The 18,619-nt window shown below is 37.6% G+C and overlaps 1 protein-coding gene across 5 annotated transcripts in view; it reads right to left on the bottom strand.

Moving 5' to 3' along the window:
* Positions 1 to 18,619, bottom strand: part of TP63 (tumor protein p63) — a 212,833-nt gene that overhangs the window by 55,794 nt on the left and 138,420 nt on the right. The window lies entirely within an intron of this gene.

The raw sequence follows: 18,619 nt of genomic DNA, 5'->3' as shown, positions 1-18,619 counted from the left end.
AGAATAAATGCATAAAGCTCTTGCTCATATTATATTTAGTGTCAATTAGAGCAATCCCTGAAGTTTAGTTCTCAGAAACAGTATGTTCAAGCCACTAAAGCAGGAATAAATATTTAATTGATTTCCTAAATCCTCTTTTGAGATTTTTGGGTCTTTAGGCAGGTGATTTACAAAGTCTCTCTTGGTCTGGCTCCTATAGCTAGATTTAGTAATATGGTATCTGTTAAGAATTTTGAGCCGGGTGCGGTGGCTCACGTCTGTAATCCTAGCACTCTGGGAGGCCGAGGCGGGTGGACTGCTCGAGGTCAGGAGTTCGAGACCAGCCTGAGCAAGAGCGAGACCCCATCTCTACTGAGAATAGAAAGAAATTATCTGGCCAACTAAAATATAAATATATATATAGAAAAAAAATTAGCTGGGCATGGTGGCGCATGCCTGTAATCCCAGCTACTCGGGAGGCTGAGGCAGTAGGATCACTTAAGCCCAGGAGTTTGAGGTTGCTGTGAGCTAGGCTGACGCCACGGCACTCACTCTAGCCAGGGCAACAGAGCGACACTCTGTCTCAAAAAAAAGAAAAAAAAAAAAAAAAAAAGAATTTTGAATCCTTCTCTGGGGACGGGAAAAATAAAAGTAGTTTATTAACAGTAAATATCCTTTATAATAAATTTGTGATCTCTAATATATAGCAAAAAAGAATGAAGAGAAATTATAACACAATTCACTGAACATTTACTGAGGACCAACTATGAGTGAAAGAATACATTTTTTTCCTAGTTACTAATTTTGTCACATGGAATTGCTGTTTAATAGCATGATTTTTTTTTTCATTATGGGCAAAACTGGAGTAAAAGACACTTCCATTTTTTCCAGGCTACTGATAGAGATATGATTTTCACTCAGTAAAAGACAGAAAGTGTTAATGCTTACACTTAGGTTAAGAAACAAGAAACAGACATAAAGATTTAGCCTAACATGTTTCTTTCATAGATCAGAAAATCGAAGCTCAAAGCAGCAGAATGGCATGGCTAAAGCCATCATGCCAGTCACTGGCTCTCTGGCCAAATCTCTTCTCATTCAATCAATAAAACTTCCCCCTAAACATTTTCAATGGAAGGCAGATCCACAGGGAACCTACAGTATTCCCTTCTCTGGCTACCTGCAGACATGTGGGTCTTCTCATACATAAAGCACTAGGATAAACAGCCAAGAATAATCCTAAGTGAAGAAAGTAAAGCACAGCACACAAAAGTCCCCAAACCAAATTCCCACTCCAGGAATATATCCTTCAACTTTTTTCTTACTGCAATCCTGATAAGTACTTCTAAGACAAATGTGTAGGAAATGCTACAATGGTAGGAATCAAAAATCCCAATTGTGGGAAGTGGGTTTCTATCTTTGAAATATAAACTGCAAATCCACCCCCAACCTCATGCTCACCTCCATTCCCCTTGCCTGTATCTCTTATCTAAATTATTGCAACACCCTCCCAATTAGCCTCCCTGCCTTTTAGTCCTCCTACCTCCAAACTGCTGCCAGTTATCTTCCTCTAATAGAATATGATGTCATCCTCCACTCAAAGCCCTTCGATGTTTTCTCAGTGCTTGCAAGATTAGAGCCAAACTCCTTAGGATGGTATCCAGAGCTCTTCTCAATCTGGCTGTTGGACATCTCTCCAGTCTCATTTCCTGTTTGTTGCTCTCCCCTTCCTCTAAACATTCTATGGTGCAGGTACACCAGACTGTTTCCTACTGCTGGACTTACATAACACATTTGTGTCTCCATGCTTTTACTCACCCTGGTCCCTCTACTTGGAATGTCCATTCTTTTTTTCCCCTCGTTGTAAGACCTCTCTCATCCTTTGAGACAAACTGTGAATGTTTTCTGTGAAACTAGGCAAATCAATCAGTATTCTGTATTGCATCACATTTTTTTCTCACAAAAAATATTATCTAACAACTATTTGTTGAAGCCCATTATATGTGCCAGCACTAAGACACAGAGATAAAAAAGAAAACAAAGCTACTGCTCTGACCTCTTGAGTATTGGTGGGGGGAGTGTTAGGGGGACAATCCCAAGGGAAGTCTTCATCTATGATGAATGCTTCCAGTGAGTTTTAAAGGACGAGTAGGAGTCTGCCTGGCAGACAAAGATTATAGCACCTGTCACACTGAATTATAGCTAGGTTCATCAGTTTGCCTTGACTGGCTGTATGCTCTTTGAAGGAGGGCTAACTTATCTATTAATATAATTATCTTCAGTGTCTAGCCCTAATAATAACTAGCACAATTTATCAAAGGCCTGCTCAGTGGCTGGCACTAGACTATGGGCTTTATACACTGAACTCTCACCAACCTTCCAGGAAGATTATTTCCACCTGACAGAGGAGGAAATTGTGTCTCAGAGGGGTCTGGTCACCTACTTAGTCACCCCAGCTAGTCAACTGTGAAGTTAATTGGGGCATTTCACTCAGATCCTAACTTTGGTATAGTTCCTTCATACTGTATTTTATTAAATTTTCCCTCACCTAAAAACTACATGTATCCTGGAATGCCATGAATGTTAAATATAAAATGAAAACTGTGCATTGTCTCACTCCTAGAAAGACCCACTTTTTGGTATCCATAAAATCATTTTAAAAGTATATATGAGAAAAAAAGAAAATTAAATTTCTGGATGTGGACTAATACCTTTTTAAAGAAGTTGATCAATAGAATCAACCCGGATTCATTTAAGAAACAAAATGCTTCTTCTGAATCTTCCAAGTCAGAGGACAATATTTGTCCTTGCTGCATACAATACTTGTAGTTGGCTCAGTCAGTATGAAAATATCTGGTTTTATGAACTAAAAAAATTTAATTACACTAATTTTCCCTATGGAAGCTCAAAAATTTATTTTACTAAAAGGAACCATTAAATTTAAACTTTTAAGTTTTCTTAATAGTTTTCTAACCATTCCCTATCCTTTTCTTTCTTTCTTTATCCTTTTCTCCGTGTAGTTCATGTCCTTTCACAGGATGAAACAAGAAGTGGAGAAGGGGGTGGGGAGGAGGGAGGAGGAGTAGGAGGAGGAGGAGGAGGAGGAGGAAGGTGGAGAGGCTGCAGGAACAGTGGGGAAGAGCAGTCTTTCTTGGGAACTCTGAATATCTGTTACAAATTACAGCACACACCCCTAACCTTCTTTCCAAAAGGTGTGTCGAGAAGTACATCACTGCCATAAAATATCACTTGTTTTTAAAGCACAGATTTAAGAAGGTACTTAAGTAATATCTATTTTAAAAAAAGGCTTACAACTATCTTTCCCCAAAGATATTTTCCATCCTATATAAAGGATAGAGAAGAGTGGAGACAATTAAAAATCCTGTTGTTTAATTGATATTCATATTATTTAACCTTATTCTCCCTCACTGACTTCTGTCTACATTCTATTATTTTCTTTTTAATTGAGTTTTGAGCACTACCTCTAAGTATTTTGGAGCAAATATCTAGGTACTTCTCTTGCTATTCTTTGCACAAAATCTCTACCATGAATATGAAAAACTTCAAAAGCACAATTTGTTTTTGCCTACTGCTGGATTAATAGGTAGATTCATGAACTATTCCTGATATACCTAATATTTTTATATCCACTTTATATTGATAACCATTTTTGTATCACTTAGCTCAATATTGACATGGTCCAAACTCCACTGGGGCATATAGTTAACCACCAGGCTGTTAATAAATATGCCTGTTATATGAAGAAATATCATTTTAAGGGGAATCCTCCAAAACTTTATAAATCTTTTTTAAAATTGTACGTGTTTGAACAGGCACTAAAACACAAACAAGTCTTGGCCCTATCTCATGCAGAATGGGTTGGTTACAGATGTTCTCCTGCAAGCTACATCTTGCCTATTACAAGAACATTCATCTCCCAAACACATCATTTCACCTACTTTGCCTGAAGCAAAACAAAACACACACAAAAATCACAGGGTTTTTATTATTATTAACTCTTAAACTCTTCCACTTATTCTACATCCTTACAGAGAAGAATCAAACATCTGACTTCTAAAATGCCACTATCTAAGGACAGCTCAGTTTGCTTGCCCCCTGCACAAGCTGATGACAACAGGGGAGTCTAACCTGTGTCTTCATTTTCTTTTTTAACCTACAAAACTGATGCCTGGGCCAGCACTGACTCATAAAGCTGGAGACGTTAGCTCATGGTAGTGATTCAGTCGTGAGAATTCTGACAAGGGCCTTTCCCTCACTGGTGGTTCAAGAGAAAATCAGTCCCCAGTAGGTATGGCTTGTGACCTAGGCACAGATGTCAACGTGCTGTGATCGAGTACCACGAGGAAAGGGGCAATGCTGCCTGTGTGCCAGGAGCCACTCCAATGAGAAAATAGCTGTCTTTACAGGGAAGCAGACAGTTTAACAGCATCCACAGCATACCCCAGTCACAAACCTCCCACAGAAAGGCCCTGACCTCCCACAGCCGGCCATTCCAATCAGCCCAGGAGAAACGGGTAAATTCTGTTCCCTAGACAACTTGGGTTTCTCCTCAAGGAAAGAAGAAAGGCAGAAGCGTCAAGGTTTTGGAAGCTACTAGGCTTTTAGCTTTTACTACCAGAGGTGAGAGAGAACATCATAGGAAGTTTTGAAATAGGCTGGGTAAGAATCATCTCATTCAACTAGTACCTTCATCTCAGACCCCAGGTGCAAGGCTGCGAATGTTCATTTTGCAAGGCAGGAAGCTGCTATCCTAAGGCAGCAGTAGCAGTTTGCACAAGGAGAGACTACCTAGTTCACAAACCACTTTCACCTCATGGTCTCATTTGATCCTCAAAACAACCCTGGAGGGCAGGCATCATTATCCTCATTTTAAAGATTAGAAGACTGAGGCACTAGGGAGGAGGTTAAGTGATTTGTAAGGTCCCAGCTAAAGAATGGCAGCCCACCTTTACTAACATCTGCTAGTAAGAAATTATCTACTCATCTTGACTCCTTCCCTAGCTGTCTGTTCGTCCTCCCTGCTTTTCTATCTAGCCCCTCTATGTGGTAACTCCAACAGCTGACTCTTGTCCTGTCTCATCTCTGTCCTTCCCATATGGAGTGAACTGTATCATCAAGTGAGCCCTCAGCCCCACCACTGTGTGCCTGCATGACTGTGGCATTCTCCAGACACTCGGCCTCACTGCCCTGCCCCTCCAACCACCCCACCCCTACTATCTATCAGATTCATGTGCTTCATATACAGAGCTGAGCATGATAACTTCTGTGCCCAGAAAGATTGCAGTGTCAGCACACTGCCATGGAATAGAGTCTAAAGGCCTTAACACTGCGGTCCCCAACCCCAGAGCCACAGACTGGTACCGGTCCCTGGCCTGTTAGGAACCAGGCTGCACAGCAGGAGGTGAGCAGAGGGCAACAGAGTGAAGCTTCTTCTGTATTTACAGCCACTCCCCATTGATCAAATCACTGCCTGAGCTCTACCTCCTGTCAAATCAGTGACAGCATTAGATTCTGCATTATGGTGAGTTGTATAATTATTTCATTATATATTATGATATAATAATAATAGAAATAAAGTGCACAACAAATGTAATGCACTTGAATCATCCAAAACCATCCCCCACAGTCCCCCACCCTCCACCCCAGTCTGTGGAAAAAGTGTCTTCCATAAAACCTGTCCCTGGTGCCAAAAAGGTGGGGAACTGCTGCCTTAACCTACATAGGCTGCCCCATCCTACCTCTGAGCCTTACTTTACACAGTTTCCTATCACAGAACCACCCCTTCAGACAGAATGGTGGAGTCGTTGTTTTGGGAGGAGCATGTTAGGCTTGCCTCTGTGTTGTGACTTAGGCTGCTTCAACCGCCTATCTGGAAAGTCTACTCTCTTCTCTATTTAACCAACTGTCTGGCACAGAGTAGGTCAATTGCAGTCCTTCTCTATCTTTGTGGCTATGAAAGATTTCTCCTCTGGATGCCTAACATTGGAATGCAAAGGGAACTTTAGAGGCCACTTGTTTCATTCTCTCATCAAAAACTTGTGTCAGGGGTCTTCCCTCTATTTTCACTCTCTCCAGCAGTTGAGAGCTCAGCACTATGGGAGGCAGTGCATTCCACCCCCAGGGAGTTCGACCATGCTCCACTTTGAGCTGGAATTTGCCTTCCTGTGACTTCCTTTCTTATGTGGTAATGGTGCCTTTGGGGACATCCAAATAAATCTAGAATGTGGCCAGGAAAGCTGGCCATAAAGAAGGAGCTCTGCACAACTGGTTAGCAGTGTCACTGTTTTATAGCATGGGTCCCAGTCATTTTGGGGATGAGGCTATAAAAATAAATATCCCCCAGTGCTCTCTCTCAGGGCACTTTATCTCAAAATTGTGCCTTTTAAACAATTGTTGAAGGCACTTGTGCTTCAGAAGTATATATAGCAGTGTGCTTGGTTGTAACTCAAAGACACGAGATCAGTATTACTCATCTTCCTGGACAGTCAATTTTAAAGACATTTTCAAAATGAAGGGGAAAATATATATTTTTAAATGCAAAATTGAAATGTTTTACAGTAAAAAAATTATATGTCTCCTATAGATCACTTCAGATTATACCCTCTGGATGCCCAATGTAGTCATTCATTTTCCTCTGCCCTAGTACAGGTAAAAGTTTCAGAGTACTACTGTAATATATCACCTCTACCACACAGTGGAAGGCTAGGCACCAGAAGCTAGAGCTACTCCATGGAGGAGATTTCCTGCTATGGTTCCCAACAAATCTGTTAGTAAGGCAGGTTTAGTCTAAATTCTAATCCTAAATCTGATTCATCCTAATAAAAATCACCATTTACTAGACATTGTGTTGGGCACTTTATATCGATTATATCAAATTCTACCAATAACATTGTTACCTAAGAGAGTATTATCCCCATTTTAGGGATGAGGAAGCTACCCCTGAGACAATGTTCTGCCTAAGGCCACACAGATAGAGAGAGGTGGAATTCAATCCCAGGTCTATCTGACCACAAAGCTGAATTCTTGCTCATACACCACCCTGCCTCCTTAGGCACTTTTTTTGTCCTGTAGTGAAAGAGTAATAGTCCCTGATTTTTAGAGGAGGCAAGGATATGATAGAATATTTATAACCTTCAGTCTTGTAAAATAACTGAAAAGGATATACTGTATCTTCTATAGTTTACAGAATTATATGTTTTGTATATTAATCTCATTGTAATTAAGCAGCTGAGGGAATATTTTCATTTTAAATCAGGAATTTATGGAAATAAGATTATTCAAAGTATTGCTTTTTCTGTTTCTGAAGTCTGAATTTCAATGTCAAACAAAATGAGAAAGCAATACATTAGGAGTTAATCTATGCCCTATGACCACATGCCCAAGTGAAAACTTCAAAACAAAATTTCAAACCATTTGAAAAAAGAGAATCTGTTAGCTTGGGAATGCTTGTGAGCAAGCATTAGAAAAATATAACCTCTTTTACTGTTCATGTAACAATGTGGGCAATACCCAGGCAAAATATGTCCATTCTACTTATTGCCCTTCTAATTTACGTTGTTCTGAAGCATCCTCCATGTCATAAACACAGTTAACCCTCTATTGAGATCAGTGACAAAAGATGATAAAGTAACTCTGGTTATTTCTTCCGATACGCAGATACTCACTGGATCTCCAGGAGGTAGAGATCACTGCAGTCACCAGGACCACCAAAGGCAAACAGTATGAACATAGGAATCAAATCTAAGCTCTGTGACATTAGGGTGTGTGCTGTGTTAGTGGAGGGAAAAAAAATACAATAAAAGAATTATTATAAAATAATTATATGAAAAATATTTCTAACAGGTAGAAACAGCATATAAATAAATGCTTCTACATGAAAATACTGCTTCAATTACACTATGGCACTAGCCATCAAAATAAAGCCACTACTACTACACATGGAGAAAGGGCCTTAGAATTGTATCGCTTATCTGTTTTATTGCTCACTGAAATACAGGCAGATATTTACTGGGATCATCTTTCCTGTAAATTTCAAAGTATTTTAGGAAAGTATATAAAATTACACATTTATTCATTGATTTAAGACCACCTACAGTATTGAGTATATTTTGAAGAAAATGCACTGTTCTTAAAAAGCAGCAAGGCTTGCTAGGAATAAGAAAGTAAGAAGTCTCCTGTCCTCCTCTTTCCTGAAATAGTTTAGTCAACTCTTCTAAAAAGAAAACTAAAGGAAATAAAAGGTATGTTGTCATATTTTGAAGCAAAAAGCTCAGTAAATTATAGAATGCAGTAATCAAGGAAGTTAAGATTTTAGATTGAATTTGACCATTTCGTTTGGATTAGTCTGCATCTTTTCCTCAAATCAGAAGTCCATATCCATAAAAAGAAACCAACAGAGCTACAAAAGTGTCTTAGAAAAAAATACAAGTAACAAATTTAAAGTATGCACTTACACTTTTATTAAAGGCTCCCCTCACTAGTTTCTAAGTTTCTAACTAGTTTCACTTCCCCTTTCTCCTATTTTTCCTTCTGGTTATCTTCTCCTCATCTCCACTCCTAATCTCAAAGTGTCTAAAATGATATTTGCACTTGGGGAGGGGAATATAAGAGAAGAGTTCATAAAAACTTAAAAGACTGGTCCCAGAGCAATTCTTATACCTATTAACACCTATTGTCTACATGCTTATGCAGAGAGAAACATTTGTAACTGAAATCCATGGTATGCTAGGTTAGAGATCAGATTTGAAAGATGAATACATTGTAGAAACTTAGACAAATGGCTATATATTTAATTGCTTCTTCAGTAGAAAACTAAACTGGAAGAAGTCTATGGTTTTTTTCTGGTTCTGCTGCTGAATGAGTCATTTTCCTTTCCCATCTATATCTCTTGCTATATAGCCTTTACACTAAAAGGTGCACAGTTGATGTTTGCTAAATTATATGATGATTCTCAGACATAAAATAAGTATCTGCAAAATATGCCTCTGTTACATTTACATACAAAAGTGTTTTCTGTAGACTTTGATGATAGATAAAAGTAAAATATAATCCATTACCAGTGAGTATCATAAAAGAACAACAGAAATCTAAATAATGGGTTATACTGTGGTAACTCTTGGAAGTTGACAATTCTATTTGTAAAAGACTGATTTAAGCAATATTACAAACATTTATTTGTCAAATATGTTCAAAATTCAAAGGGAATAAAGTTAGACTAAAGCATTTTAAAACGGTGTACAATTTATTTATACTTGTGTGACTTCAACACAGTCTGGGCATGAGAATAAACAAAGGAGGAAAAGGTTTGTTTTTTGTGTAGGTTAGTTCAAGAAGAGATTATAAATAATCACAAGGATATATTTTCTAAGCATCCATTCTAACTGTAGAAGTGTAGAAAGAGTTAGTCCAAATTCTTATTATGAGGATATTTTCTATTTTACCTATTGGTCAATCTGATTAGTATCTAATTATCAACTACCCACTGCTTCCCAAAGGTCTTATCCACTAATTCCATGGATTTATATAGAAAGTTTTAAAGAGAAAGTGTGGGAAATAAACTTGAATAGTGTTTAAAGACAAGCCCTGGGTCTAATACGTAAATTGTGTCCTCAAATTCCTCCTCCAAAAATCTCTCCATTAGCACTTTTAAGCACTTCTGTCTCTAGCTCCCTTTGGGGGCTTTCTATCTTCTCAAGACTGCTCTGGTTTGGGGAGTGGGGGTCAGGCAAGGATAGTCAACACATACAAAAACCCTATTTTCAAATTCAGTAAGACACAGGGGTTTTTTTCCTACAAGCAAAATCCTTAGTAATAGCATCAAAAATTGATTCAAGTTGTTAAAATAAAGAATGGTCTACACTACAGAATTTTTTTTTAAGTATCATCCTTAGCAACAGAAATGCATTATGTAAGTATCCATGCTAATTCTCCTACAGAAAATTTTGAGAAACATAGGGTTCTCAAATTATTCCACATTAAATGCATCAAAGTTCTGGCATGTTAAGATGTTAATTAAAATATTTATTACAATAGCAATCAGTTTTATATAAGTTTATAAAAATAACTTAAAATATTATAAGTAAACTTATCACATATGTCAAAGCATACAAGATATTTAAGCAAACTTTATAAAACTATGAATATCATTTTCCTATTTAAATGATTACAGTGGCTTACGGGAGTAACAGTCTTGCTCTCATGACATGCGGTTAATCGTATCTATGACTTACTTGATGACCATTCCTCGGTTAGAAATGCAATTCTTAATCATAACATCGTTCTTATGGAAAAATGGGATTTGCTTTGCCAAAAATACAAAGGGGGGGACAATTTTTGGGGGCAGTTTATATTAACTCCAAGGCTCTATATTCATAAATATGAAAATCTCAAATTAATACACAGGTAGAAGGCAAAAGCAAGGGAGGAGGCAGAGGAAGGAATATCTTTTTAGCCCAAACTGCAAAATTATAATTATTGTATATTAATTCCATTGTTACTCAACTAGAGTAACATATTTGTATATATAAAAATACATACATTTATTTTTGTATTTTTTTAAAAAAGAGAGTAAATTCTTCTCCTCATGACCCAGTAAAAATGATTACATTTAAATTATTTTTTACTGGTTCTGTTGAAATCTTACCCATAAAACACTGAGATGCTACAAAAAAGTAGCCGATTAACAGATATAGGATCCAATTAAACATGTCTTAAGAAGAAACTCTTTTACATTATTAAAAAACATATATGTATATTTTCATTCCACATCTATGTCTAGGGACTTATATATCTATATCATTTGATTTCATGTCTTTATATAAACGGAAAACCTCAGAAAACTGCCTGAATTGTAAGCATGGCTATGATGCAGTATCCAAGCAGGTAAATCTGAAAACAAAATTCTAGAATAAGATAATAACATATTATTAACAAGTTTCTAGAGCTTCATCTCTCAGGCGCCCAGGGCCCTTTATAAAATTTAATTAATTAAGTCTCACAGAAATCCTGCCAACTAAATATTATAATACCCATTTAACAGATGGACAGAGACAAAACGACCTGCCAGCTTCATATAGCTTGTCCTTCCAAGTCCTCTGTTGTACTTAATGAGCCACAGTCTTCAGGAGCCTGTCAGATGTCTTCTCAAATTCAAATGAGAATCCTAAAGTTAAGTAATCATTATTCTTCTTATTTAATACAACTTGGAAACCACTCAAAGAAAAAAAGTCTTTTGAAATAGTCTCGTTGACTTATTCATTATATTTTTTTTAAAGATTTAGTGCACATGATACTGGTTAAACAGCATAAAAAGCACACACACGCATAACTTAGTGAGTAACCCAGGAAAAAGCTCCTGTTTGATCAATGAACATAAGAATTCAGTATTAACTCTGCATAAGACAATGAGAAATTAATTTCTCCATTTTCAGACTTTTCTGATACAATAACAAGATGGCAAGTTGTAATGTTTTATCACATGCATCTTCATTCTTAAATTCAAACCCAAATGAAAAGGCTTATTCTAGTGGTAAAATGAGAATCCCTCCCTAATTTACCTCACAATAAATTAGATTTAGGGTCTCTGGCTACTAACACATTTTCTTTTCAATTTCAGCGGGGGTGGGGGGAGGCTGATGACAGGGTAATGATCATCATTAAAAACCACAGGAGAAACATCTATTGACATCATTACCTTTAGGTCTCTGTGGGCCTAATTACAGGACCCCTTGTTCTAAAAACCATTGCATGTCTACAAAACATCTGCAGGGCTTCAAAGAGACTACAGCTTACCTTTTTGTTCTACAATAAACTCTTCTTTAATCTCAAAGGATTGGAAGGTGTCGGGTAGAAAAGCTACATTGTATCATGTCTCCTTTCAGTCACAGCCACTTGAGTAGATATATTAATTGCTTCTGATATAAAACCAAGAGGCTTTATTTTAAATGCAGTTGCTTTTACTCACGACGTGACGAATAATTGCTAAATACATTTCATGAGAAACATACACTGGTCCTTCACCAAAGCAGGTGGCAACACTTGCACAGATTTGGCCACACGATGGAAATAGCTAATTTTGGGGGTGTGCAAATGGGAGAAGGTACAAAGCTCATACACGGGAATGCCCTAACAACAACAATCCCACAATAAATGGCAAATGTAATTCAAGGCTGATTTTAAGTTTACATTCATTTTAAGGGATCTCTGTTGAGCTTAATGATATAGTATATTTTTCTTGAGTCATTAAAAAATTCTTATGACATTATTCTCTGTTTATACCTCAATTTTCAGGTGATTTTTGTTCCAAATGTATTCACTATGTGCCAATTAAAAATAAGCCATCAGTTAGTGGGCTGAGAAAATTGATTTGAAGCCCTTTAAATCTCACTGCTCTTTTCTGATTACTGCTCTGGCCAATTTGAGAGAGTTAAGTTACAGAGTTTCACAAATTCTCTAATGATAATAACAGCAACAAACAAACAACAAACCCTTTCTTTATGCCAAGTATCCAACATTGCAATACCATTATATTTTTCATATAAAATAAGATTTTATAGGAATGAGAAGGAGGAAGGCCATTTACTGTAAGAACAAATTGAGAAAAATATTCTCTGATAATATATTGCTTAGTTAAATGTAGCAAGGGATAAATCTATATGACTATTTAAAGGGATAGAGAATTATAATTTCTGAATACAATATACCTGCCGGTAAACTTTTCCTTAGATGCTTGCTCCAGCTTCCAGTTATTTAAACGTTAAGTAATCTTCCCTTGTCACTGTTAACACATTGCACAAGATGGCATACAGCCTGTCTATTGTTTTGTTTGGCTTGTAATGTTTTACAAGTTTTTTTTTTTTTTGAATTATTACTATCATTTTAAGATCTGATGATATTACATGTAAATTCAGGTTTCTCCTTGTTCTTTAAAAATTAATATCTTAATTCTAGGCTTACTTTCCCCCACAATGATAGGTTGAGATTGTAAAGCTAATGCCCCTGTAGATGGGGTATGAAAATTCATCTGCGCACAGTCTCTGGACTCATCATTTGGCTCACTTCTGGTCCCTCTTTGGCCCCACTGACATTAGAGTTTGCTACCTCGAAGGCAGCCCGTTCTTATTCAAGGTGATTTGTTACTTGCAGAGGTCCTGATGATCTGTTTCTTGATGGAAATTTCCACTGTGATTGACTTACATCATGATCCTCTCCATATTAATTTACCATTCCAGGTAAGTAAAGCTACAGTAGAAAAAACAAGATACCAAGTGGCTGGTGATAGCTACAAAACCAAATTAACCATTACTAAGGATAACATAAATGAAGCAAAAGGAAAAGAAAGAGAAAGGAATAAAAGAAAGGAAGGTAGGGAAGAAGGAATGGAGGAAAACAAGAAGAGGGAGGAGGAAGAAGAAAAGAGAAAAACAAAAAGGTCTACTTACTTTTACTCTGTTTGCAGTAGAAAAGGAAATACAAGATTTATTTAAATTGTTTATTTTTTAAATCAATAGTTCTTATAATATTCAAACGCAATAAATAAGTACCATTTTTTTTTTCTTTTCAATAGAAACTCCATGGTGCAGTCAACAATCACTTGGTATGGTGTGGGAGGGTGATAAACGTTAGATTGGGTGAAACTGGCTTATTATAAGTACATTAATCTAGAGTTAATCTAAACAAATTCAGACAAGCATACTGTTTAAGTTATTCCATTCTGGACTGGGAAGCAACTTCTACAGCATGCTTTATAATGACATTTATTTTTAAATCCAAAATCTAGAGTTAAGTAAATTATGTGAACCATCACCAAGAATCTCCAACCACTTTTTTGGGATATTCTTCTTTAATATTCTGTGAATTAAGAAATAGTCTGGATAACAGGTTAATATGCCTAATGTTATTCTTTTCTTCATCATGGGAGAGGCACAAAAAGGCACCCTATGTATGTCAGGTAATTAATGAAACAGATATGGCAAGAAGTGGAAATAACCTTGTTAGGATGAACATTTACATGGCTGGCAGGAGCTACTGACTTCCCTCCTGCCCCCACCAGTGAAATCTAGCAGCCACTCAAATGTAACACTAGATCAAGCCCCAAATGAGGCACAAACTTTGAGAGAAGTGTTTCATTTGCAAAAGGAAGTTGATAAATCATATTCACCATCAAAAAGTTTGTCTGTACATCATGTCCTTTGAAGGGCTATTCTTAAGAGTCTCTAAATTCCAGAGGGCCACGCAATGGGCTGGCTTGCATTAGATTTCTGCAGAGCTGGCAGCCTTTTTCTGAAAGTCTTACATTACAGGTAACCTGATGACAGGGAGGGTGGGCCACAGGGGCGCATCTCAGCCTGCCTTCGGAGCCAAGGGGAGTGAGCTTGCGAGACCAAGACCGATATGCTGGGATCAATGGAACTCTCCCGGGAACTGGCTGTTCCCCTTTCAAACGCCACCTCCCTAATCTCTCCACTTGCTCAAGTCAAATTCTTCAAAGCTCTGAACTTGACACGAGGCTGGCACGATTAGGAAAGGCAAAGGAAGAATGCTCTTTATAAATCATGGGTGGAGGCTGAAGGGACCAAATTCACGGACAGTTAACAATCAGGGTCAGAACTGAGGGATATTGCTTAGAACTACGATTCTTTTAATCATGAGGAGAAACCAGAGTTTCTTAATATTTTTTAGGGGCCCACCATAAGCTGAACATTGTCCAGAGAACTAGGTCAGGATGTCTGCCCTACAAGATCTTGAAGTTGATGCCCCGAAAAAGACACAACAGCAAAAGTGCTCCCGTGTCCCAAGGGTAGGGTCGTTACCTCAGTCTGAGCACACACACACATGCACAAAAACCACCTGAGGATTTTCACGGTGTCTGCACACAGAGAAAACTGTGTGTCATAGATTGTGAAAAAACAGCTCTCAAACTGGCAAAGGTGTGTGAGGCCAATGACCACGGCAGGCTGACCTATACTAGGATATCCACAATGAGGCCTCATCACTAGAGTTGAGCACAAAGAGAACACTGGCCCCAGAAGAGGTCCTCACCAGCACTCTCAATCCTCAAGTAGGTGCCATAGAGAGCTTATCTTTCCTCGGCAACAACTCCCAAAGCATTCCACATCAGTACAGATGATTCTTTCTCATGGCCTGTAGTATTTGGTTGCATGGATATGCCACAATTTATTGAACTAGTTCCCTACTGGTGACTGATTACGTTGCTGACAACACTTTGTCACTATAAATTAATATGCTGACTCTACAATAAGTGAGGCCCACTGTTACCCTTTATTTAACACAAAGAACACAAAAAGGAATCCTTGTACATGAAGCAGCAGATTAAAAAATGAGGACTAAATGTCAAAAGTTAACATAACAGGTCCTTAAATCTGGAAAGGGCCCCTCCTTGTCCCAGCGAGGAGCACCTGCGTCTGCTTGGGCAGGCTGAGGAAAGCAGCCCAGCCAGCCTGCGGAAGTCTGCACTTAGGAGAGCTGTTATCATCCTATGTCATCTATTTATATATTTGGATAGTGGATAGGATCACGGTCCCTTGGGGCTGAAGTATGCATGTTAATAGTCGAAAAGCATTAAGAAAAAAAAAATAAGTTGATATTTTACCTTTCACTCTCTCAAATTATTACCTGTTGTACAACTGAACCCTCAGTAAAACTCTAATAAACTCATGAAACAAAAAGATTCAGATTCAGACTCAATAAACACTGTGTGCTTATGACTAAGTTGCTAATAGACGTGTTTACGTGAAGTAATCCTCATGATAAGGAAAGTATTAATATCCCCATTTGTAGGCAAGGAAAGTGAGGTTTAGTGAGATGGAAGTTGGGGGGAAAGTCCCATATTCTGCTAGTAAGTTTCAGAGTTGAAATCTGCACTTAAGTTTCTCACCATGTCCAAACTACCATTCTTTCAACTGTCCCGTGGCTGGTGACTCCCAGCTGCAGTACTAGCCCAATACTAGCCCAATACTGCATTATCCTGAATGGTAGGCCCCTATAACTCTGTCAATTAAATTGTAGAAGTTAAAACAGTCTGAAACTAAATCCTAAATTAAGTGCTGGTGTGTGTGAAAGAGAGAGAGAGAGGGATAGAGGATATGGAAAAAGGTTGTCATATCTCACTTTATTTTTTTGTAAGAAGTTTAAAATAAATACTGTATTATAGAACTGGAAACACAATCACATTCGTTATTTAAAACATAGGAAAAGCAGAAGAAAAAATGCATATACACTTCAAATAAATTAGTTATATTTTGACACTAATTCTGAGTGTAAAACCAAAAAAGTTAAATGGGAAAACTCGACATGAAAGCATGACAAGTGATAAAATGGCACTTAAAAGATTTTTATTAAAAAATTACCAGAAGACTATGTGATAAGTGTGGCCTCCCCCAATGACAGCTGCTTCTGCTGCTTTCAGTTTGTGGACAGTTCTAAAATGTAGCATTTAATCTTGAAAAATTGCTTTAAAATGCATAGATGCCTAAGAAATGGGTGCTGTGTGATATGGCACAAAAAATATCCTCTGGCAGTCGGGCTTCAAGACGTAGAGGACAGCTGTGTGCTACACAGGGCCTGTCTGCTCCTGCCATCCATCAGGACAGACCTGAACTGGGAGTGAGGGGGCCTGGCTGCTTCTCCCTTCTTGGCTGGTTATTGGTCATGTGACCTTCGCTTCTTGAAATTGTCTCATGTATAAAACTGGGAATAACAGACTTGATTATGAAGGTCAACTAAGATAAATGTATGAGAAAATACTTACAAAAATGTGAAGTCTATGTATAAATGTGAGGATATATAACTGGGCTCAAAAAATTAGATGCTGCTATGTACAAGATACAGGTGTCCAAGAATAAGAAATTACGTCTTTTTAGGTGATCTCAGGAGCTTCTAAGATAAGGGTTCCAGTGCCCTAGATTTACAAGAAATGTAACGAGGCCTGGAATGAGCCTGGATGTCCACAAGAAAGAAATTTCTAAAAAGATAAATACCATGTGATATACAAGTAGTATCCTCATTCTGCAAAAGCCACAGGGTAGACTGCAGATAACTGAATAGAAATCCAAGAAAAGCCAAGCCATTTAACCAAGCTCACTCAGGAATGGTGGATAAAATACTCAGTTAGAACCCAAGTCCTTCTAAAAACTTTCTATGGTGGTTATTAATACTATTACCTCACCTTAGGAAAACAGAGTGGGTTTCACCAACCTCATCAGAGGCACTGATTGAATTCTAGAAACAAGTGGCTTGGCTAAGGTCATATAGGTGATGAAGACTAGAATCCAGGTTTTCTGGCTTTCAACCAATTCTCTTTTCCCATAGCCACAGTACCTACCTGCTTTTTCAGGATACTGATATCACTTCTGGCACATGTAAGGAAATTTTACTAGCATACTCCACTAAAATATTTTCTTTTTAACCTACCATTTAGGTAGAGATCTTCAACCATTTTTGTGTGACAATTTACTTCTCTGAAAGAGGTGCTTTGAGTGAGGATGGTTTAGGATTGCACTGAATCTGAAAATGACCCTAAGATTTCTACATGAGGAAATGGTAAGGCAAGGAGGGGAAGGAGGACTGACTTGATGTTGTGTTTACATCAAGTTTCATCCCTGTGGTTCCTAAATGATTTTAGAAGAGAAAAAGCAATTATTCATGTAGTAGCCCCAATATGTTCCTCATCCCTTCAGACAAGGCTACTCATAATAGAGTAGAGCCCTGACTGAGGAACTATGCAAGTAACCATTATCCTGGAAGATCAGTGATTGTAACCATCCAACTGGTGGCCACTATCCTAGGACACATCAGTGCTGCACTTATAAAATGGTTATCCTAGTGGTTGTTTAGCAAAATATTACTTGGGTCAATCAACCAACTATGTAAAGACCATAAACTCTAAGTTTACTCACCTGCAGTATCCATCTCCAGGATTACAAATATAAAAGAAACTAAAGGTTATGACACAATTGATAAGTAATACATGAAGGAGAGATCAATTTTTAAGCTAATAGTTACACTTGATGGTTGAAATATGAGCCATGAAAGAACTGCTTCTCAAACAATGAAAGGAAGGCACTAAAATAAAATTAACTTTTAGGCAATTTGGGGGCACCTTGGTGGGAAATGGTGGAATAAGAATCCAGTGGGGGGAAAACAAAAATTGGAAATAGGCCCAGCTACACAAAAACGTCTATAACTTTAGGGATATCACTTAACTTAACCTCCATGTTCTTCAGATTTTCTCACTAGTAAAATAGGAGCTATAAAACTTATCGTACCTACTCCCAAAACGAGATCAAAATGAGGGAACAGATGTGAAATTATGCTGGAATAGGTGTTATGAGTACAGATTATCTTATAAACTGTACAACTGGATTAAAGACTATAGTGAACTAGATACTATCCATAACATAAAAATAAAAATGCTTTCCAAAGAAACCCCGTATATTTGAGCTTTATTCATGTTACAGTGCCTTAAAATATAAATTTTGAAATAAACATTCTTGTACCTTTTTAATTATTGAAAAATTTCCATGCTTTCTTAGAAAATTATATATGAAAAAAATTTTTTTCAGCACTTTAAATCAGAATGTCTTTGGACTCACTTAGAGCCCTG

This window comes from Lemur catta, chromosome 1 (genome assembly GCF_020740605.2).
Source record: "Lemur catta isolate mLemCat1 chromosome 1, mLemCat1.pri, whole genome shotgun sequence".
Lineage (NCBI taxonomy): Eukaryota > Metazoa > Chordata > Mammalia > Primates > Lemuridae > Lemur > Lemur catta.
This window is presented reverse-complemented; position numbering and strand designations above follow the sequence as displayed.